The sequence below is a fragment of the Lissotriton helveticus genome, chromosome 3_1, assembly GCF_964261635.1.
Source record: "Lissotriton helveticus chromosome 3_1, aLisHel1.1, whole genome shotgun sequence".
Lineage (NCBI taxonomy): Eukaryota > Metazoa > Chordata > Amphibia > Caudata > Salamandridae > Lissotriton > Lissotriton helveticus.
This window is the reverse complement of record NC_136061.1, coordinates 407,140,274-407,164,722: the sequence shown is the minus strand read 5'-3', so window position 1 is coordinate 407,164,722 and position 24,449 is coordinate 407,140,274. Positions and strand designations below refer to the sequence as shown.

The window sequence follows — 24,449 nt, the reverse complement described above, 5'->3', positions numbered from 1 at the left end:
CTTCCGTCTCCATCTCTGCCAGCTTGCGCCAACCCTCATGTACTGTATTGCAATCAAGCAGTGGGGATGAGTTTTTTTTGTGTAATGCCGATTTAGGGTGACAGCTGACTCTTCCAGCTGTTTGCGTTGAGACTCAAAGTATGTCAGTGTTCACCTGGGATCTCTTAGTTATGACCCTGCAATGCCGGTTGATCGCATAACTGACAACTTCCTTAAAAACGGCAGGCAGGGCTGACAACAACGATACCTCACGAAATAATGAGATGGGTTTCATTCTCGATAAGTTAAACGTATTTCTTTGGTCTGTGAATCGCCTGCTGATGCTTCTGGGCCAGGAAAACCACTTTCCCTTGGCAGGCAGCTTCAGAGACATGGTCGCTAAAGGAATGTTATTTGTTGCCTCTCTCCTGCACTGTAAGCGTGTAAGAGACGAAAGAAATACAGCGTGCAGACTGGGTGATGGACTTGAACGTGGTTGAGGCTTGCTGCATTTTGTCACAGACGGGCCAAAAACTTCCACCTGTAATCCGTGGGAAAACCCCTGATGTGTTTTGATAATATAGTGTTGCTGTTAGCGGATGGCATTCTGTCAATTTTGGGTAGGCGACAGGCATTTTTATTCGTAATTTCAGAGATAAGCTTTTTTAAAATTATTATTATTTTTATGTCAGATGGTGTTATTTCTGATTTTTTAGTGATACCCCTAAGAAGCAAATAAGTTACCCTACAGCTCTGGACTGGTCAACATCCAAGTCCATGTAATGGTACCCAGAGGCAACAGCGGCAAATAAAATACACGCCTATAAGACATACATTAGGATGTTATTTCTCCCTCATTTCCCTGTCCATCTCGTTCGGTTTTTCAAAATCAGTCTTTTAAACATTTGCAAGACAACCAAAGTGCTGGGAGACGACCTGGTATTGATTGTGGACAGTATGGAAGACAACCGGAAATCGACCCCTTCGTATTCCACTTCTGTCCTCGGAGAAGTAGGCGCTGTGTTTGGAGTTCACCTTTTTACACATCGTGCTCTGATCTCACTGTTACGGAGCGGGGAAGAATGTGGTATACAAGAGCGAACATCGTATGTCTGATTTATGTGCTGAGATAGATGATGGAATTTAGCGGGGCTGGTGTTTTCTTTTTGGGTGGCTGAGCAATTTCGCAACAAGTTAATATTTATTTTCTTCGGAACGCTCAAACATGCAAAGGGTTAGGTTTTCTAAGAGGCAATCGAGTATGTGAACATAATGGGCGTTTCAGGGTTGGAATGATGTTTTTTGCCATTCAGTGAGGCTATATTTAGCAACTGAAGCACGTACTGAAGTGCAGGGTTTCTGGTACAGTGTTTTTAACCATATAATGTTTTACAGAATGTAACTTATTTCTCATAATGCTAAATGTTTAAAGTGCAACAACGCACTCTCAAAGGGGGTGTACCTACTTCTGTAAATGAGATGGGAAACTGTATATACTCATCAGAAGCTCGTATATAGATTTGTTCAGCTTTTGTGCTTTATATAGTTGTTGGTTCTTGTTTTGAAATCTCTAGTTTATAAACTCAGCTTGTTTGGGGAGGCAGGACATATTACTGCGGGTAATCATCCCAGCGAATCAGATGTGAAGAGCAAAATATTTCCTGCATTGTACTTGTTTCTTGCTTGAATGGATCACGTATCAAGGCTCACACGTTTATAGAGGAATGCAAGCTGTTTCTTGTTCCCTACCTCTGCCCTCCCGGTCAGCTGGCGCACACAGCATTTAGCATTTTTCCAGGATCAAGCTTTGTTATGCATGCTTAGATACCTATGTACTTATTGAATATTTAGAAGTGCAGGGAAGTACGAGGGAGTAGTCTGTGATCAGAACTAGATAATGTAGGCACAGAGTCCGAGTCAAATTAGGAGCGCGTCCACTAAAACGTATTCAGTTAATTGCTCATTGCAAGGCAGAACAATCTCAAAGTAACCATACTTTATTTAGCACACCTGAGTTTAAACTGCCAGCCTGTGCCTGATATGCATACGTCTGGGACGTCCCCTTTAATCACCTTCTGCTTTTCCATTAAAAAAACTTCTTTCTGTATGCCGAGGCTTGAAGGTAAATAGCCTGCAGGAGGAGATGTTGGGGAGAGACTCGTTAGACCTGTGTCAACTATGTGTTGTAGGCGTGTGCTTGCAGCCAGGTGATATTTGAACGTATTAATGGCCCCAGGGGTTGGGTCCGTCACAGGACACTGCTTGTGTCACCTTTTGTTGAAAGACTGGAACTATGTCGAGGCCTTCCTTTGACTGAATGCAGGTAATTCATGCAATGGCACATTCTTATGATTCGCAGTGCTTCGTTGGAACATGAACAGGGATGCAATCCTCCAAATGCAAGATGGAAAATCTCAGAATCATTCTGAGAAATTCCCATTTTAGAATCCGCACATAAAACGTCCATTGCAATTTCAGTGGTTGTGGATTGTTTTGAATAAGGTGTTGTCCCCAGGCAGCCAGCAAGATGCAACACGTCAGCTTTGATATTGGGCAGGTAAAGCCCTCGCAGATCAGGCTAAAGTAGCTGGCCTAGTCACGTTTTAGCATTTATCAAGCCTCTGCCTGCTTATCTTCTGTTCCAGCAAAGGAGGTTCATGTAGGCTGTCTTTGTCTAAATGTTATTATCAGTGCTTTAAATGGAAAAAAATAAGTGCAGGTACTCACCAAAAGGAGCAGTGGGTAGAGTTTAGGGTGGACACAAGGATGGGGCTAAGGGGGAACAAGGGACGAGATTAGCTTTTGACCGTGCCAACGTTGTATGCACAAAATCAGCATGCATTGTTTGAATGTGGGATGTATCTGTCTATTCGTTATCTCACAAATAACTATATATATATGGCACTTACTAATAAGTGGTTATTACTATCCAAAGAAACTTTTCTTTTTTAGCAACTTTAAAATAAGAAAGTATTGAGGAAACAGCAAGTTCTAAATATATGCTGTCTTGTTTGAAGTCAGGTCTTTGCTGCAGGTTCATAATATTTCACTAAGCTATAATACAGGGATGTTAACTTTTTACCTGCAGGTAACACTCTATGCAACAAAACAGTAATCAACTAAGCTATCTACATAAAACAGCTAATCTGTGATTTACATGTTGCATGCTGTGCTTTCCAGCAGACACATTGATCCCCTACACAATATTATGGTGAGTTGAACCTTTGATTAGAATGTACACAGATCTTTCAAGCAAGTGCACTAACCTCCAGAGTTATCCACTTCATTGTTACCTAGGATGCCTCAAGCTCACTTACTTATGCTTCCTGGTTCTCATGATTGGTGAAGGCACAACTGCGAAAAGCAGAAATTCATCAGGTAGTCTTTTCATTCACGCCACTAGTGAGTGTTTCTGTCAAACCTGGAAACCAGAGTTGCTTTCGAAGAGACATAGTTTGTATAACTTTAGTGAGCAGCATATTTTCTCTCTCTCTGCCACTGGATGAGAAATGCGGACACACAGACAATAGCCATATTGCTGTTGGTGGTTCAGCCTTTCAACATTCTGTTTTATGTGGTTGAAAGGAGTGATGGAAGGAGTAAACACGCTGCAGATGTGATATCAGAAAGAATAAAGGATCTACTGGGCTCATCTAGCTGCACTATGTATAATAAAAATACACACCATTATCTCACTTGTGTTAATTCAGCTAATAATTGATATTCTGTGCCTTATATACGCACTATAATAAATGTCAAATGCATTCTTGCATTTACAATTGTCGATTAAATAAATATTAAAAAGAACTTTAAATAGTGTTCATCCGCTGCTCACGCTATGATTCAGGTGCTATTTCTTTTACGATATGACACCGTGAATGCTGGCCACGTCACAGCACTTTTTAACCTTTACCCTTCCCTCGCCTTCCTCCAACTTGTTTGTTCTCCCCTCCACCTCTCCCCATCCTGTTTCTTCTATCCCCTTACACTGCAATTCCTTGCATGTTTCTTCTGTCCGCTTCATTAAGCTTCTTTTTAACTGTCCCATTACAAGACCTATTGGCTTTGCCAATGCTTGTCATACTTCATTCTCCCAATTTAGTTTATTTGTTTTTTTTGCCAACTCAATAACCCCTTTATCTTCACTGTTAAACCGTTGCACAATCCAATTTCCTTCAGGGTGGTAGGCAGATTTACCCACTCTTGCTCATGTACTGTTAGAAGGTTTCAGCTTTAAATTGCCTCCACTGTCACTTACTATGACTTTCAGTAAACCTTCCTTTCTGAATACAGCATCCACAAAGTTCAACTCAGAAAATATTTCCCATTTACTCCGATTTTGTAATCCATTCATAAAAGTAGTACTTTTTAAACGGAACCACTCGTGCTTGCAAATGGTTTGAAATAAAGTTTGTAATGTGAAGCTTTTCAAAGAAATGAGCACAGTTTATGTATCAAACCTCAAGGTGTGAATACTAATGAGGCCATTGCATAACAGATTTTTTAGTAATCAAACTAAAACGCATTCATTTTATCAACCGCCTAAGCATGACATGCTGCTTCAGCCTGCCTTAAAGCGAACCGATGGTCTACAGCCCACTGAGCCATCTGTCTAGTACACAAGTCTCTCCTGGAACATTTGCAAACCTGAGGGGCCAGAGCTGATAACGTCTTTACCGGGGAACCAGGTGCCAATCTCCACATTTTTGTTTGGACTTTTGGACTTAAGGGCTGTTCAAGGTGGATAAAATAGGGATCAGCGAGTGTGGTAACAAGATCCCTTCCTATTTTAACATGAAAGAAAGCAATTCAGATGTGTGTCGACGGTAAAAGCATAAGATAATACACAACTATTTTATTGTGAAAAATAATCTAGCTATCGCAAAATGCAATAGAAGGGGTAGTAAACAAAGGAACAAAAGTGGAGGAAAGATTACTGTCCTGAAGAAAAAAATAAATACAAATCACTCTAATCATTACAGAAAAATCTAGATACTTCGCAGACAAAATTAATACTGCTAAACACTCCGTTAAGGAGCTATTCAAAACAGTAAAAATCATATCTACCTGTAACAATAACAATGCCATCAGTCTTGGCCAATCTTTGTGTAACAAACTAGCAAAATGTGTCCAGTTTAAAATCGTATCTTTATTGAATTTACTACTAATCAAAATGTTACATCCATGGAAGTCTACACTCAAATGGTCATTTCGTCAGACGTCTCGAATGCTAAAAGCTGTATCGCATCTAATGTCTTCACAGTTTTTCCCCCTCTCCGAGGAGAAAGTCACAAACCTTATTTAAACCACCAAATCTGCACTCCTCCAGCCAGTATAACAAGCAAGCATGCGAAGTTAGTCTTGCTGGCTTTCAATCCAGAAGTGTAGCAGAGTTCATAAACAACTGTCCCGTCTGATGCATTTTCAATGAAACAGTCACCGATGACGAAAATACTTTTTAAATTGGAGAATAAGTTTTCGTTAACAGGAGAATAAACCTTTTGGCCTCAGGCCCGTTTCAAAATAGATAGCTAACAGAAGACCGTAGGTTCTTTTGTTATGTCCTGAATAGTGCCTCCCACCGCCACCCATTAGATTTTACAGCCCCCCTCTCAGCCCCACTGTGAAAGATCTATGGATAAGCAAATGACTCTGCAGACACACCCCTGCTCTGATGACTTACAAAGCAGCTCACGCTGTGTCCTGGTGGCGAGCTCCATTGATTGATTCCGTGACGTGTTTGTTAAAGGTGCTGCCGTGGTATCAGTTGAGGGATGAAGGGAGCGCTGCCTCGGTGAAAGTCAGGTCCCCATGAGTACCAGTACTCTCTTCGTTCTAGAAAAAGTGCCGGTACTCAAGGGGAGAAAATGAAGAAGTGCCGGTACTCAGTACAGGTGAGTACCGGCCCATTTAAAGCACTGGTTATTATAAATTAGAAACCTAGCTTCAAGTCAAGAAAGCCCTTTGCGTGAATCAATATTACAATACCTCTAGCTTAGGTCGTGCCACCTTAGAGACGGCTGGAGGATAGGGAGAGTGTGGTGAAGGTATGCCTGTTAGGCCCAGAGGGGCAGAGGTAACTCGGGACGGAGGCTGGGGGTATGTTGAATGAGTGAGGAAAAGAGGGAAGAGAAGAAGAGGGCATCACAGAGAGTGGTTGTGGAGGGGTTAAGATGCAATGCAGTGATGCTTGAATAGATGAGTCTTCAGTTCCTCCTGGGACAGGAGAAGTGTTGTGACCTCCCTGATTTGAACTTACATGACGTGTCGTAAAAGTTTACATCTTGGTTTTTCGTTCTTGCAATTACTCATTTCCAGTACAGAGGTGCTACTGCTGGTGTTGTCCTTGCTTAGAAAATAAAAGGATCCACCTTTAAGAGAAGTGTGGCTCACTGGTTAGAGGAGGCAGACCTGGAAGCAGAGGTCAGCCCGGGACCAGGGTTCAATTCCCGGCTCGGCGGGGTCTTGAGTCCTAAAATGTCCATGGACTCGACAATTCTCGCTCCGGTGCCTACTCGATTCACGGGTTCACACTCTGTGACTCTGGGCAATAGCTTGCTTAATCTCCACAACGGCCCCTCGCGGCGGGATGCCTGGCTTTCACCTTGTGGATACCCTGCCGGGGTTATCTCACAGCGGAATACCAGGACGGGTTCCCTAAGCAAGCGCTTAGAAACCGCTTGGTGATTTGCGCTATATAAATTCCTGTACATTTACATTTAAGAGGTTTCCTGTATGTCTAGAGGTGTAAGGCATACACAGTATTTGTTAAAATACCCCTCACACGCCAAAAGGGCCCTTGGTGTCATGCTTCATCATCGGGATCTTCCCGCCCCACTGCGGGACGGGGCGTGCTGCGACTGGCGACTACGCTGGAGCACTTTACATTTGTAAGTGCTATGTGAGGTTTATTTGTAGTGAGTGAAGTAGGGTCCGGTTATGACAGGGTGTTATTGATAGCTTTGTAGATGATGTAGCCGATCTTTCATGGGAGGCGTTCAAGCAGTGGCAGTATTTCTAAATGTAAGGGTCATACTGGTGCAGTGGTCCTCCGAGGTCAAAGTGTTTGTACTAACCTGGTAAATCTGACACCCTTTAGGATGAACAAATTAATTCAATGGGCACCTGTTCAACTATGGAACGATGTAAGCAGTTTGTTTGAGCTCTTCTCTATATACTAAAAAAAGACCCCACCTCATAATTTTTTTCTAATATCTGTTTATTACGTTTTTCACACCAACATAATAGAGCAGTTCCAAAATAAAACTATTAGTACCTATCATTGTCGCTTATGCTTTCTTACTGTATGTTTTTGTTTTGTTTTGGAAACTACCAATACAAAAATTTGTGGAATAAAACCAATGACTGAAATCATAAAAAAAATGGAGAACTATAGTCTTCTAGCAATTCCACAATTAGTGAACAACTACTTCATGTCATTAGTACACATTATAACGTTCGGGCTAGAAGGTACTTTCACGTTTATTTAGCTGCGACACAGGGTGAGGATTATGTGTATACTTATACTGTAGTCCAACAGTAAACTCAGCCAAAGTTCCATGTATAGCATCCACAACTCAGTGAACCTCAACATAATGATCAAGCAGTGAGTTTGGCCAGTCCCCCTCACGTGTACTTAGGTGTAACACACAGTAGCGCTATTGGATCATATGTGTGTTCCTCAGTTCACTGATACATCAGTTGCGGAATCAGCACCTAGAAGGTATTCCCCAAACTGCCTCATATGTCTTTCACTATGTTTGTTATGGGTTGTAGTGTGACAGATAGGTTGCTACATAAGGCAGTATTTTTAAGCCAGTATTTTATTTTATACGGGGGGGGGCTCTAGAGACTAATCATAGAGTGGTCACCCTTCTGACAAAGCACGCAATATATTCCATTACCATAGACAATGGCATACAGTCTAATGATAAGAATCTTATGTCCCCAAGAGTTTGTGCACGACTGCACAGAGACTGTAGACTAGAGGGCATAGATGGGCTCCTCCAACTCATTAAAATTGACATTTTAGGCTTATTAAGTTCCTTCTGACACAAAACCAAATCATATTCTGGTCTGCTGTGGAAATGTTTGGAGGGCCAGTCTCTATACTACCAAAAGGCTCTGGAATGCCATACTAAAGTCAATGTTTCAGAAGACAGTGGTCCCAAACATTAACAAGAATGCGATAACCAGAATGAATATAGACCAAAATTGAAATCTATATTTTTTTTATACTGTCCAGCCGGACAGAATTTAATAGTGTAAATATTCATATATATTACAAAAGATGGGAAGCAATTACCAAGCGGGGGACACAACCTGTGTCCTGCTATCACATATGTGAAAACATATGACATACGTGTAAGGCAAAAAAGAAAGGGCAGTCTGTAAATACTTCAATTTTGTGACAGACGATGGTAAAAATACACTTTGTGTGATCTTTTTCAATACAATATATAAATCATCAAGTGTATATTGTCGACGACGTTTCGATCCCTGTTAGTATGGGATCATCATCAGGACTCATAAATACATGCCTCGTTATCAAATGAAATGACAGGGTCGTCAAATTTAAAATAACTGATGCAAATGGGGACCGGTTAATTTTATTGCAGATGAAAAACAGGTCCCAAACAACAATCTGTGGCCGGGTAGTCATTGCCCTAAGTTGGGTCAGGATAAACCTTTGTTGGTCATTGCATACCACGGTCAAATATATTTTCAGGCTCTCCTGTGGGGCTAGTCGGTTGTAAATGGCTACAGAAGATTTTACTCCCTCGCCCACCCTTCTTTTTCCCATGATATTATTCTGGGCACGTTGTTTCAACTGATCCCTTTCTGATAACTTGCAGGTTTCAGGGTTCACAAAAAGTTTTGGTAGGCCGATCCTCTCGCATGTAGATTTGACATCTCAGCCTGGGGATTTCCAACCCGCCGTCTACCTTCATTACATCGCTGAGAATTATTTCGTTCAGTCTTGTTTCTTCTCGTGACCAGATCATGTGCCAGAGGAATATAGGGCCCATCTTTAGTCTGTCAGAGATATACAGGGTTCCTAGTTCAGCGTGAGCTGTGTTGTTCGAGCAACTATTGGGGAAGGAGAGGGTACATTTAAACAAGCATTTGTAATGCAATAGGTCTCGCGTTTACTAAACTCTCAAAAATGTAAGACCTATTGCATTGCAAATGGTTGTTGGCAAAATCGCCCTGTGCAGCGCTTTCATTTTAGTTGCTACCGTGCCCCTTTCCTTAGACACCGCGTTCGGCGCCGCAAATAAAGCAAAGGCGCGGCCGCCACTGTGGCATGCCGTACTATGGAAAAAATAAATGAAGCTCTAGGAAAGGGCGTGTCCCACAAGCAGGCAGGGAAAAGCCTTAAACAAAATAGTCCTCGGAAGCTGTCGTTAAAGCCTTTCGAGCAACAACACAGGTAACGGGGGTGTCGCCACCCCCGTTACAAAGGAAGACAAGATGGTACTAAGGAGGGACTACCAATCCTATTAACTAATCAGAAGCCAGCATTTACGAAGGACGATGACACAAGCCAATGAAATATATAGGCGGAGAGTGGTCGGAGCTTCACCTCCATACTCCAAATACAGCATGCCTCCCAGAGCAGCGCATGCGCTGCCCAGGGTCAACCTAAAAGGAGTCCTTAACCCTATGGATGCTCTGTGTGTTAACCATTCTCCTGACCCATATACCATATGAAGCCACCACCACTGTTTTGCTTGCGTATATAGTAAGGAGTTCACTTATTGCCTTAAAACCCATTTTGTTTATGCATGATTGATGATGCACCATTAATGGATTTCTCCATTTGCATGCAACATGTTCTCTGGTGACTTGGAGATAAAACAAAATATATTCCTGGACTTTGTTTGGGAATATATTATTGCCTTCTGCTGTAAAATGGACTCCCATCTCATCAGAAAATTCTAGGTGTTTGAAAGTGAATATTATTACTTTTATCCCCCTAATAGGGTTCACCGTGCCATAAGGCACCAAGGGCGGGGCTGGAGAGAAGATGCCAACAATTGCGAGTTGGCTTCTCCGGACCAGTACTGGCCAAGACAACCTATTTTTTAATATCCCCACATCTAACAGGTACAGCAGCCTAGAAGGAGTAGATTGACTTGAGGACCAGGCCCGCAATATTAAAGCCCAACTACGACCCCCTCTAAAGACAATCAGGGCCAGGGCTATTGATACTGGACCCTGCACGCCGTGCGTGGAAGGTGAACCTTGTGGGAGCATGAGCGGCCCCCCAGGTTCCAAACACGACGGCTGTAACATGGTGCTGACTGATAATCAAAAACCACCACTAACCAGAGGGCTCGCTCTGAAGGAACACACTGGACCAAGCCAGGAACCAGCAAGTACTCCTGCAGTGGCTAATAAATCCAATTGCCCCATTTGCCCAAGGACCCGGGTCTTCTCGTGGAACATAGCGGGTCTGAATAGCAAGATATATGACCCTAACTGGTGCCTTTTCATTGACCTACATGAGATCTGCATGTTTCAGGAGACATGGGCTAGAGGGGACGTATCTAAGAGGGGCTTTGCCACTTTTAACATCCATGCTACATCAGGGGAAAAAGGGAGACCATCGGGAGGGCTTTGCACTTTGGTGGGAGTTCACCTAGGCTGCACAGCTAAGCAGATTTACTCAGCATCTACTGATATTTTGCGTGTCATTCTGCATTTCCCATCTAAGACCTCAATAGCCCTTATAAACGTGAATTCCAGACCAACCATCCAGGGTAAGGAGTCAAAAACACTGGAAGATCTAATGACCTTCCTAAACATCATCGCAGAGGATCACATACTGATCATAGGAGGGGACTTTAATTGCCAGTTTGAGCCACTTGAAGGAATGTCCCATGATAGCCTGTATGATGAGGATAAACATTGGGCTATCCCCGAGACCAGGTGCCCACTGGTTAAAATATGGTCCCCACTGGTAATGCAGATGAACTGTCTGGCTTTGAAACCCTCCTTAAGAGCTTGTAATGGTAAAACATCGTCTGATACATCCAGCAATTACACCTTCTATAGAAATGATCAAGGTTCCCTATTAGACTACATTTTAATTGATTCTAAATCCTGGTACGGGTTAATCGACTTTAATGTCATACCAAGGTTTGATAGTGACCATAATGCCCCAGTAGTAGAACTCAATGAGTTTAAGCCTGGGAGCGCCACAAGTACATATGTCCCCACTGATGACAGGTCGATACTTTCAAACTGCAGGAGAAGAGTGCGATGGTCAGATTTTAGTCAGTCTCAAGACAGACTTAGCGCCCTATATGAAGCCGTTATTCCGGTGTTTCTGACCGCAACTTATTCAATATCTCCCAACGGGGACAGAATCGATCCTCAGATGGTCACCATGAACCACGGCAAACTGGATGAAGTCACTTTAGACTTCTTTTATCCTACAAAGACTATCAGGCCAAACCGGAAGCCCTCCCCATCCATGGTATAATGTACATTGCCGTAAAGCCAAAACAGCTCTGGTATTGTCCATCAAGGCCAGTGACTGCTTCTTAATTAAATCAGCAAGAACTGCCTATAAGGCCGCAGTTTCCGAGGCTGAAAAGGGTTGGGAAAGAGATAAGTGGGATACTCTGCGTAGTTCTCTGGGTTCTAGGGATATGAGAACATTTTGGAAAGCTGGTAATGCAGGTAGTTGTGGCTCCAAACCGCCAATAGAGCTGAATCTGGAGGCTGATGTCTGGCGGGACCATTTTGAGTCTCTTTATTCAAGGGGTGAGACACCAGAAGATGAGACCACCAAGGGATGCTCTGTGGGGTCCGACCATCGGACCGCAACGAAGCATACCAACGATTATGACAGCAATATTCCCAGCATAACTCTTAATGAGATTAGTGGTGCTCTCTCTAAAATAGCCGCAGGTAAAGCCCCCGGACTAGACAAGATCCCCGGAGATTTATTTCGTAATGAACCGACTATATGGACACCATACCTCTGGGTGCTATTCAGTGCTATACTCCAAGGCATGAAGATCCCTACTAGTTGGGCTGTAGCAGAAATAATCCCCATTTACTAAATGGGCTCACCACTTTTGCCAACCAACTATAGGCCGATTAGCCTCATAGACATCTCGCAAAAAATCTTTGCGCGTGTGCTCCTGCTTCATCTGCAAAGCTGGATGGAGGAGCAGAAGATACTCACCCCCCTACAGACAGGGTTTAGAGAGAAAATGTCCACTTTGGACCAAATCCTCAGGATTCAAGTATTACACTGGAAGACCGTGTGTTTGGAGGGTGGCAGCCTCTATCTAATATTTGTAGACCTGAGGTCAGCGTTTGATTTGGTCCCAAGAGAAAAGTTGTGGGCAGTTCTCCATGAGATGGGGGTTCCAGCGTACCTATCCCAGGTCACAAAGCGGCTGCACAAGGATAATTATGCCCAAATCCGGTTCGTTAAGGAGGGAAATTAACAGCCCCCATCCCAATAAAACGGGGTGTCCGACAGGGCTGCATGCTTGCCCCCACCCTTTGTAGCCTCTATATAAATGGTTTAGTAGACTTTTTGCTGGCAGAGAAAGACCTCAATGCCCCTAAGTTGGCTTCTCGCAAAATTCCGGCAATGATGTTTGCCGATGATACTTTATTAGTATCCAAACCACCTATGGGGATCCAGAGGGTACTTAACAGATTTGAAGTATTCTGTATCGAAAGAGGACCAGAAATTAATTACAGAAAAACACATTTATAGCTTTTAACACCAATAAAAGTTCTCAAGTAAATCCATCTTTACACGGTAAACCCCTCGAGAGAGTACCTTCGAGAGAGTCTATGGATTGGGGAGCACAAATTAAAAAATCAACCCTGAAATTGGCACAATCGTCAGGCGGCCTAATGAAGGTTTTTCGTAAGTCCAGCCACAAACCGGTGAGCCCTGCTATTGAAATATACAAGGTTCAAGCCAGGGGAGGGGTGTTATATGGTGCTGAAATATGGGGCCACCATAGCTCTGAGAGCCTCACCCAGATATAAAACAACTTTCTTAGGCAGCTGTTTAACCTGCCGCGGAGCACCCCTCTTACCCCGCTCCGACTAGATCTGTGAGTAAGGGCAATCGCTGATGAATCCAAACTCGGACCCCTTTTATACTGGCGGCGCCTGTGGGTCACTCCAGAACTTGCAGTATACAGGGAAGAACTAAAAGAGGTGATGAACCTACGGGGTGCGGGCAAACTACCATGGCTAGTGTATATCCAACACATGGCAGATAGCTTGGGGCGGGGAGATCTCTGGGGTGATCCGGAGCTCGCTTGCGCTGCACTCTCGAGGAAATCTCTAAAGGATCACTATGGGGAGTTCAAATTAGCCCAGCTCCATAGCACCCCCTAGCAGGCAAGTTGACCTCAGCCTTTTTAGAAATTAAAGACAGATATAACCTTGAGCCAGCCCTGGATGATATCAAACCGGCAGCTGCACGAAAGCTCTACCTACAATTCAGACATGGGGCTTTGCCCCTCCGCTCTTTTACACACAAGTGGGGGGGTTCGCAAGTTCTAAAGTGCCCGGCATATGATTGCCCTGTAGAGTCAGTCCCTCATGTGTTACTATAAGGCAAGAAAACGATGGCCGGTACAGATCTGTAGAAATTTAGGAACTAGGCGCTGCCGCGAGGCCTAGAGGATTCTAAAACACGACTGTAGCATTCCTATAGTATATTCAGTAGCAGGTTTCCTATTTTCTATGTGGTGCACCCGCAGAGTACTTTTGAAAACATCTTAGAAAGTCGATTGTGGAGCTGCATAAATGAAATGGGGTTCCTTCCAGGACCCCTCCATACCGTCACCTATTTGTAAATAGCACAAACCTGTGCCTTTTCACATCCAGGACCTATTGCCCAATGGCTTGCTACACCTGAGCTACGTATGTAGTATTTTCTAATTATGTTTTAGGAAAAATTTACTTTTTAATTATTTATTTAATATATATTATGTATTTTTAAATGCCAGTACTGCCGCCTGTCTTGAGCAATTTATTGTTTTACTACACATGACTATTCTATGGTGCAGTAACTTGAATTAAAGGCACCTCAGAGTTGTGGCAGGTAATACCCACATACAAATTTGTGTGCCAGGTAGTGCCTGCCACCATTCTAACTAAACGTTCATATGTAATATGTATGACCATGTTTTAGGAAAAATCTTATTTCTTTCAATTATCTATTTATTGCACTATGAACTCTCAAATGCTAGTACTGCCTCCAGCCTTGACCAACCTATTGCCATATTTGATGTGGATATATTTGATGAAGTTACTTGAATATAGGACATTTCAAACCCGCTGTAGGTAATCTTCATTTACAAATCTGTGTGTCACGCTATGCTTATTCTTGTTTTTATTAATTGTTTAATTACACGCTCCTAACTCTTTTGATAGTTTTGAACGTATTTGCATGTATCGTTAATTGTACTTTCAAGGTCATACTGATTGAAATAAAGTTTTGATTGATTGATTGATTGAATTTTATTATTGTAGATAGATCCCATGCCATGGCCTTAAGGTAAGCAAAGTCACCTTGTTGACATATTTGCTCAACTTGTATTCAAAACTGATCATATTGTTTCCATATTTGCCATTGATAAATGTTCGACTATGCAAAGGCTGTGTAGAGGAAGAGATACATTAATGTTGCAAAGGTTTTCCCTAAACCTCATATGACTGGGGCTTTGTCCGAGGTAATGCAAAATTTGGGGTACCTAGATAGCTGGCGGCTCCTATATCCTGAGATACAAAAGTACACCTGTCACTCATTGACATATAATACGTATCGCCGTCTGGATCGCCTGCCTGTGACAGGGGTCAGGACGGAGATGCTTAAATCAGTGGGTCATTTGGGGGTATTTCTCTCGTATCATGCGTGCTGCTACTTCTGCAAAAGAATGGAGGCGTGCAGTTTGATAGATGCTGGCACATGTTACTAAAAATGCTGATTGAAGCAGCATGTAAGGTGTCACTGGCGGATGCACTCACTGAATATTTGGCGTATAACTGGGGCTCCACCGTATAGGAGGCATTGAAGGCAGTATTGGGGGATATGCATAGGGACTACCTGTATGGTAAGACGGCGACTGGAGGTGGACATCAAGGTCCAGGAGAAGCGTCTGGTTGATGCCCAGCGTGGGGAAGGTGGACTACGCGGCTTTACATGGGGAGGTCCTGCTGGCCCAGCGGGCCCTGAAAACACTGTTGGACACCCTGGACAAATACACCCTTAAGGCATATAGGCAGCGCTAAGATAGAGAGGAGACAACTCGGGGAGGCTACTGGCCTGAATCTTGAAGCGTAAACAAGAGGCTCTGCCTATACTTCACATCCAGACCCCTGGGGGGACGATTAGTGACGAGGGGCCAAGATATTGTGAATACCCTTGGGACGTATCTTTGGAACGTGTACCAAGCCGGGGCGATTTGTCAGGGGAAAGCTGGAGAATAATTTCTTGCGGGGGTGGAGCTACCACGCCTGCTGTTGGACAGTACGCATGAACTAGATGGAGAGATTATATTGGAGGAATGGAGATTGCGTCTGCGGGACCTTAATATGTTAAAGTCCCCAGGTGGGGATGGGTTCCCTGTGGAATTATATCAGACACATGTTTTCAGGAGGCCAGAGGGTGAAAATACTCTCCCATACTATGCTCATTGTGATCAATTGTGTCGTCAAGATACTTTATAAACTACTGGCAATCGGGTTGAGAAGGGAAGTACAGAAATTGGTGCACGAGGATCAATGTGGGCTTATATCCGCATGCAGTAAGGCCTTCAAATTCCGCCCCTGACCCATGTACTTCATGAGGCAGAGGGGTTTGGCCGCAATTTGGCTCTTGTATCAATCAACTTGGAGAACGCTTTTGATACTGTCAATTGGCACTATCTGATGGAGGTGCTGCGGGGGATGGGATTCGTGATTGCCTTCAGAAATTGGGTGCAACTCCTATATGCGGATCCCAGGGTACGTCTCGGGGTGGGAAGTACAGTGTTGGAGAGTTTAGCGGTAGAAAGGGGAGGGCTGTCCCCCCACTCTAAATTTTTGTTCACTCTGGTGCTCGAACCCTTGGCGATTAACCTGCGGAGGGAGATGGAACCTTGGGACATTCGAGTGGGGGAGTCCACTCATATAATTTTCTATACGCAGATGATGCGTTGATTTATTGAGTTTGGTAGGGTCTCTGGCCTGCGGTTTAACATCCGGAAGAGTCTGTTGTTCCGGGAGGTTATAGGGGGCATGGACTAGTTGCAACTCCCCGGGAGCAGCTCCAACACACTAGAGTCCGGTGGTAGACAGAGAGCTTTTGTTACTTGGGTATTATGTTCACCCATACGGTGGCTCATGAACAACACTTTAATACAGACAGAGGTCTGCAGGGCTTCACCGGGTCCATAGAGTCCTGGAAGACATCACCCTTGTCGGTTATGGGTCGGTCAGCCATTAATAAGATAGTTTTAATCCAGAGGGGCTCGTATACAGTACAGAATTAGTTATACGATTGGTCCTGTAATATTTCAAAAGCTGAATAGCTTGCTGACCTCTCTAGTATGGGTGGTGAAGCGTAGCAGGGTGGCTCTACAGGTGCTACATAGTGACATGGAGGAGGGAGGTAAAGCTCTCCCAGATATGCAGCTCTATCACTACGTAGCCATCTGCAACATGCTGCCCGGTGGATTGCGGAGTTTGATAACTGGGAGAAGCAACTCCTATGGAGAACAATAGAGGTGGAATTGCTGGCATGCTTGTTGATGAGGGGGGATCGTTCGGAGGTCCTGATCCCCTACATGGCGAGCCACATGGCCTCGATATGAGAAACTGTTGTCAGATACTTTGCAGGGCCCCGTTTAATAGAGTTGTGTTTATGGGACCTTGCTCTGTTTCGTAATATAAACGTAATATAAACTCTGATATGTCCATGAACAGTTGGAGGGCTGGGGGCTGCCTTCGAGAGGGGAACCTATTCAACTAAGAGAACTTTATCACCGTTCTGGATGCACAAGAAACATTTCAGGTGGGGGTGGGTATTTCTTGCAGTATGCCAATTTGGAAAACGCAGCGTAAGAAGAGTGGTGTAGCTTCCTGACTGCGCCACTGCCATCACAGGTTTTGGGCGGCTTACTTAGATGGGGGGAGGGTAGACATCGGATTACACTCTTCTATAAGGAACTTAAAGGAGACATGACCAAAACCCCGTTCAGAGCCCTACGTGCATGGGAGACGGACAATGGTGAGCCCTGTACAGCCGTGGACTGGAATCATACATGCAAGTTGGTCCGCAAGATCTCTTGTAATAGCAGGTTTAAACTCTTACATTTGAATTACTTCCATTTGACCTATGTGAGGCTGTACACACTGAACAGGATTGACTCCAACAGGGTAGCAAAGTGTGCTCGGTGTGAGTAGGAGAGTGGCTTGTTTCTGCATCTTGCTTGGCTCTGTTCTGAGGTCCAAGAGAACTGGAGGTAGGTGGTGCCTAGATTTGAGGCAACTGCAGGAGTCCCGATCCCTTTCACCCCTGTGGCCTGTCTGCCCAGGATAGTGATGAGGCCTAGAGAGCACAAGATGCCTTAGAAGTTCTTACAGCTTGCACACCTACTGGCAAAACAGTTGGTAACTATTGGGAGGCTCGGCTCCCCTGTTCCTCAGGTAGCGCATTGGGTCAAGGATGTGCTCGAGTGGGGGATTGCTGAGGAGCAGCGCATGTGATTATCCTGATTCAATTAAAAAGCTCCTGAGGATATAGGAACGTGGGGATTGCTTCTGGACAGCTTTAATAGTCATGAAGAACCCGACACTGATACAGAAAGAGGGTATGGGGATTTGAATCCAATGTATACGTTGTTGTTTCATAAAGCTGTAGATGCCCTGAGTTGTAATGATGTGTTTATATAGACGGTTTACTGGCAGACTTGGTTTACAATGTACTGATCACTTCAGCTGTCACAATACAACCAGCAATGTAAATGCACCATGAAACACGTTACTGATGACTTCTTTGTATGGTTGTAAAATTGGAAAAACAAAGGTTTAAAAAACTTTTCAACGGTTTCTTTAATTTTAAAAGATAAAGCAACTCCAATAATTGTGCCTAAGTCGTTGCCCCCCTCGCAATGCACAATTATGTGAGGCTACTCGCATGTCAAAATGCTTTCCACCACATGTAAAAGTTAATGCCATATCATTCCAGGGATGCCAATCCTTGTAATGTATGTAGTATTTCTGCAGTGTAATCCTAGCCAAAAGGCACTAACACGTTCTAAAGGTTCAAAGATGTGCCCGGTATGCTCCGAGTCCATCGCTTGTCCCGAAGGACCCCACTATTGCCACTGGAGAGGTTACCTCAGGGCGGGAGCAACTACACTGCCCACGCACAACAGGGCTGGACGGACCTCTCGCGTCTTGAAGTAGAGTCCCTTTTTGCTGAAGGCCAACTTCTCCCTTTTGACCAACTGGCAGAGGAGAGGGGGCTCCCCTGAGGGCTATTCCTTCTCCACCGGCAAATCATATACTGTCCATGGGCCCCGGCTGTCATTTAAATACTAGGATATAAAAGGCCATTTTTCTTTTATTCTACTCCGATACTACCTGACACTGGTGCAACTTCAGCGATACTACCCGAAGTCACAGTTTTCCTGCCAGGCACCTAGCGCAGCGTTTCTACACGTATTCTGGGACTATCCCATCCTAAAGCACTACTGGGGCGCCATTCATGCCACACTGCGTGAGGTCACGGGGCTTCCTGACATTACTACCTGTGAGGCCTGCTCGTTAGGCATATTCTGACACAGGAAACACCACAAAGTCAAGTCGCGGTTTACAGCCCTGGCCATCGTTCTGGCTAAGCAATGCAAGGAATTACAATGCATTGGCCCGCGCCTGCGGGCCACCCATGGCGGCCTTGACATGGGCAGTCTCTAAGTGGGGTGCTGCTGAGGACGCGATCCGTCACAAGGAGGTACGGGAGTGCATCGAAGCTACATCTCCGCTGAATGGGCTATGCTACTCCTGCGTTTCTGACAAGCAACTGATAACGACTCAATGTCCCCACCACCGCAGGATTCAGCTGGGACATCTTGATGAATGCCTCTCTCAGGGTCTAAGGCAGACATTTCCTACCATAATCCTTTACATTGCACACCTATACATTAGACACTGGTAGCCCCCTGTGAGGCCATTCTCTGCCATCCTTTGCCTAGGCCCACACCCTCAGCCATCTAGTAACCATCAACAAGAACCTGGCCACCCGCCCCTACCCGGCACATTCCCCTGTTTTGTACCCCAAGTTAGTAGCTGGATGTCTCTCCCCATTTTCCTCTTCTTGAGTACATATATCGGAGGAAAACCCCCATGCCCGGGAAGGAGTAGCTTCTCCAAGGCATCACTCTGATCTTCAGCATTGCCCGTGTTTATTATTATTTCTTGTAACAATGCTTCAGTACCATTAATATGTCCTTGATGTTATGCCTGTACCTATGATTGATAACAAGGTGCACTGCTTCTGAAATGTTGAAACCCCAATAAAATGGTATAAATAAAAATAAAAAAGTTTGAAAGACAAGCATGAAGTCAACAATTGATATAGGTAGCTGGTCTGTGTATGGTTGATGCATTGTCATGCGGTATTCTTTTAAGAGGTGCATCTTTAACTCTTTCCTAAACTGGAGCAGCACTGAGGCCGTCCTAATGGATACGGGGGTGTTGTTCGAGATCCCTGGGCATATTGATGGAAAAGGCTACTACCATGGTTTTTCTTTTGTTTACACTTCTTTGTCTGCAGTCTAATGGTGTCTTGGCCGCGGGTGTGCCCAGAACCACTAGGGATGGTGAGCTTGGGGTCTAGGGTGAATCCAAGTAACTTGGCATTCAGTGAAAGTTGGAGTTCGAAGCTAGAAAGGTTCCTGTCAGTTAGCTAGGTTTGTACTGTTTCTTGTTCTTGTCAAATAACAGGAATTCTCTCTTGGTTATATTGAGCTTCAGTTATGCGCTGAACATCCTTGTCGGGATGATGTGTAGGTGGTAGTGTTTGAGACGTTGGATGTTTCAAGCAGAGGAGACATTTAAGTAGAGTTGTGTGTCTTAGGCTTAATAGTGAATCTTGGTGCTGTAATCGATGAGTAGAGCACCAAGCAGCTCCATGTAGGGATTTAAGATTACAGAGACGTTATGGAACCCCGGTTGACTCCTTCGCGATAGAGAACTTTTGGGACTTGGAGATGCGCAAACTAGTGTTGATTGGAAAGGAATGAGGCGAACCAGTCAAGTGCTCGAAAAATCCACTTGACCGCTTGCATATGCGAGCTAAATTTAATGAGGGCGAGCTGTTTTTAGTTCTCACTCGCCCTTTCTGGCGAGTAGGAAGACAAACAAACTTTTATCCTCTGTCTCTGAAAACGGAGCAAATGTGACAAGATAACAAGGTTTAAAGGCTTTTTTATTGCTCACAAATGTATGAGCAATAAAGATGCCTTTAAATCTTGTTATCTTGGCACATTTGTTCCTCTTTCAGAGAAGGAGGTCAAGTAGGTTGTAGTTTGGTTGAGGAGATTTTTCACGATACTAGACCTGCAGGGCTAGTACCATTTTTGGGATTTTTTGAGACTGACATTGCCAGTGAATCCCACACATCTTTCCCCACACCCTCATTCATGTTTACTCCGAGTTTAACTCACTGCCTCTCTAATATATATACTTAGTCTTACAGACTCCCTCTCAATCTTTCTTTGCTCGCTCCCTCCCACTCAGTCTCTCACTTCTGTATTCTTTTAACCACTCCATCAGCATTTTCCTTTTCTTCACAAGCTTCCTCATACCTTTCTTCACTTTCATTCACTGTATGTCATACTTACTTGCATACATGCCCACTCGCTCTCACTCATTTTCACTCATTGACTCCATTACTTTTTTTGCTCACGCAATCACCTTTTCTCATTCCCTCTCACCTAGGCTTTCACTCACTTTCTCACTTTTCCACTCTAATCTACTTTTGTTCTCTCAGACTGTCCCTCACACTATCCATTGCTTTTCCTCTTTCCTTCTCTCTCCTAACATTCACCCACCTGCTATTTCGCACTCCCTCATTTCCATTTACCCACTCTCTTACTCTTTGGCAGCCTTCCTTTTACTCACTCTCACTCACCATCACTAATCTTTACTTAACACCTCCCATTCAGTCTCTCAATCATATTCTCATTCGTCCTTACTGATGCACTATCTCCCCCATACTGTCACGTACTCACTTTGACTTGCTGACTCTCCCATACTCGCCCCCTCTCATTTCCTTCTTTTGGGACTCACTTACTGTGTCATTCACTTTGCTCAGCCTCTTCACTTTCACCCGCTTTCACTTATCACTTATCACACACAAAACAACCAATATATGCTTTTTATTTTTTATAACATTAAAGTTAGTTCTGAAATGCATTTTTTAATAGGCATATTTTTGTGATTTCTTTTATTTGTGGAGAACAGAAAAACAGACACAGGTTCACATTGTAGATATTTATATAAAACTATATATAACTGAAGAAAAAAAATATCCTGCAAATCTTCTGTTCTTTAATTTGTTTGAGCCCAGCATTCTTATTTTGCTAATCACAGCAGATGACACTCCCACACATTAAACAATGCAGCCCCACACCTTAACAGAGATCAGTCGCTTTCTGCTCCTCATTGAGAATTTCTTTAGGCAGTTGATCTCCATCATGGATGGCATTGTCACTAAGATGTATGTAAAAACAAGGGTACCCCTGACACAAATTCCTAAATCAGGAAAATATCGGGTGTGTGAATATCACAATTTAGGAACGATGAAAATACTTGTGGACCTAAACATTCATTATCAACAGCATGTGCATACAACCTCAATAGGATGATATAAAAAATATATTTTTATTTATATTATTTTTTCTAGATAAGTAAAGCTAGATACAAACGAGAGGTCAGATGTACTTGCCTCTTCGGCATCCCTCTTCCTCTTTATTTTATCTGCAATCAAGAGCTGTTCATGTCGTGTCCGCTTGTGCATCAGCATTGTCTAGAAGCTGTATTTTCCTTGGGTGGCCCTCCTGATTTTCTTCTCGCACAAAGTGCAAGTAATGTATTTGGATGTCATTTTTCCCCAAGGTGGAATGTAAAAAACGTCTGTAAAGCTGATTATGGTGATGTTCTGAAAGCTTTAGTATCATCAACTTCCAGTTTTTTTTCTCTCATTCTGGATTTCATTCTGGATTTCTTATGTCCTTATTTTGTTGTCGGGAAGCCATTTTTGAAGCACAGAAATTGTTTCCTCAAAAAATAATGCACCTCAAAAAATGTAAAGTCTCCATTGCCTCAGTCAGGCATGTACCATGGCAATGAGGCAAATGAACTGACAGATGCTCAAATATTCTTTGAGTGCGTACCAATGCATCCTGATGAAATAATCAAACTTGCTCTATGGTTTAGAAAATCCAATGCGAACCATCAAAAAAACCAAGACTTTAAGAACCGGCACACACTGACTTTGCGATACGAGGAACTACAAACCTTAAAAGGCTCAAAGAATACAAAAATGTATTTGAAAGTACACACTTGTAACTTTTCGTATGATTTTTCATTGTGCTGTTAAATAACTTTGAATAATAGTTTTTCTTATCAATCTAGAGTTCAGAGGTTGACCCCGCTCGGTCTTTATAAGACTTGTGCCAGTGTGGCCTGGAGTCTAAAATCTGCAATGACCATGGATGGATTGACAGCTCACATAAACGGTTCAGAATGCAGTAGCCATGGTGAAATGAGGACTACAAAAAAAAAAAATCTAGAGTTAAAAAAAAAAAAGTCTGGGTGGTTTGCGGGACTCTTTTTTTGGATCATACTCTGAAAGGAACGCCTATCTTTGGGATTGTGTGATAGCTATGAATTTAAAATCAGTACAGTGGAACTCTAATGATGAGAAACGTGTTGCCTTTAAAAACAAATGGCACGTATGTCTCTTTTGCTGTTCTTACACAAGGCCTAATTTAAAACATCCCAAAGTTTGTCTTCATATTAGGACTTGAAGTTCCAAAAATTATGAGATTGACAGTACTCTTAACTGATATGTCGATACAGACCAGAATTTCCGACTTCTGTTGTCAGGAACTGCGAATCCTGATAGGTTAAAAAAAAAAAACTCCATCACTGACTGGACGAGCAGGAAAGCTACTTTCTGTAAAAAAAAAATTTAAAAGCCTACTTTATATTTAAAAAACAAAAAAAGTTCATCTCCACCCCTTTTTTCCTGTTTACTGAGCAGGACATAGGAAAACAGGCACTTAAAAATGCTGCTGCTCTTTTCTAGATAAAGTGAAGAGGGAGCCGAGGGAGCCAGCTACAGCAGTCAAGCACCACCTTCTGCACATGAACAATAAGAGCAAGAAGTTTTGAACGTTTCCGTTCAAGAAGAGTAGCGCACTCTGCAATAGTCACTAGCCTTGCAATTCTTCAGTCACCTGATGGGGGAAGAAGGTGAATACAAGGAATGCTATTTCAACACGTGTAACCAGGTGCTCTAGAAAGGACATAGTGTCAGATATTCATTTGAATAGGTACGCTCGGGCAGAAATGGAGCAACAAATCCCGGAATGGGAGGAAGAGGACAGCATTTTTTTTTTTTTAAACATAGTTTATTGGGTTTTGTACAGTCCACATACATAATCACATCATCCATCAATCAACACGATAAACCAGCCCCCACAAGGGCTCCCAACCCCCTACTCCTTGTATGCTGTGCTATACAATTACTGTGATGCAGTAGGTGGTCGAATGTCAAGAACTATATCCCAATAATGTGTGTATCCCCAACTCCCCCCACCCCCCCAACTGGTGCAACCCCACCTACCCCCCTCCCCCCTTGTTACCGGTGTGTGCTTCGCTATGGTTCTATTCTGTCTTGTGGGAACAGGAGTCACTTCCCTTTTAGTCATTCAATGTACCTGACCAGGCTCGGGGTCTTCTACTGCTAGTGCAACCTCCTCTCGTTCATCACTGACTTACACTTCGGTCTCTCTCACTGTCTCACTTCAGGACTGATAGTCCTGTAACGCTTGCACTAATGTTTCCCATGCCGTCGCTGCCTCCAACGCTCTCTCGTTATTTAGCCGTCTTGCCTGCTGGTATTTAAGTGTGCTTTCACTGCTTGCCCATTTTACAAACTCAGCCCTCCATCTCTTGCTGCTAGGTCCCACTGTCGCCTTCCAGTGCCTCGTTATTTCCCGTTTCGCCAGTAGCAGCCCCATATCCACGAACTTGCTTGATATTTTGTTCTTTGATGTATGGGGGAACCAATGCAAAACACAAGTGGCTATATCAAAGGTCAATTGTCGCTCTGTGATTGTATTCAGTACATCTCCCACCTCCTCTCAGTAAGCCCCCATCGCAGGGCAAGACCATAGCATGTGCATCAAGTCTGCTCC

At 43.7% G+C, this 24,449-nt stretch overlaps 1 protein-coding gene across 1 annotated transcript in view; it reads left to right on the top strand.

Annotated features, from left to right (window-relative positions):
• HYCC2 (hyccin PI4KA lipid kinase complex subunit 2) overlaps positions 1–24,449 on the top strand; it is a 671,498-nt gene that overhangs the window by 794 nt on the left and 646,255 nt on the right. The gene's annotated exons all lie outside the window — the stretch shown is intronic.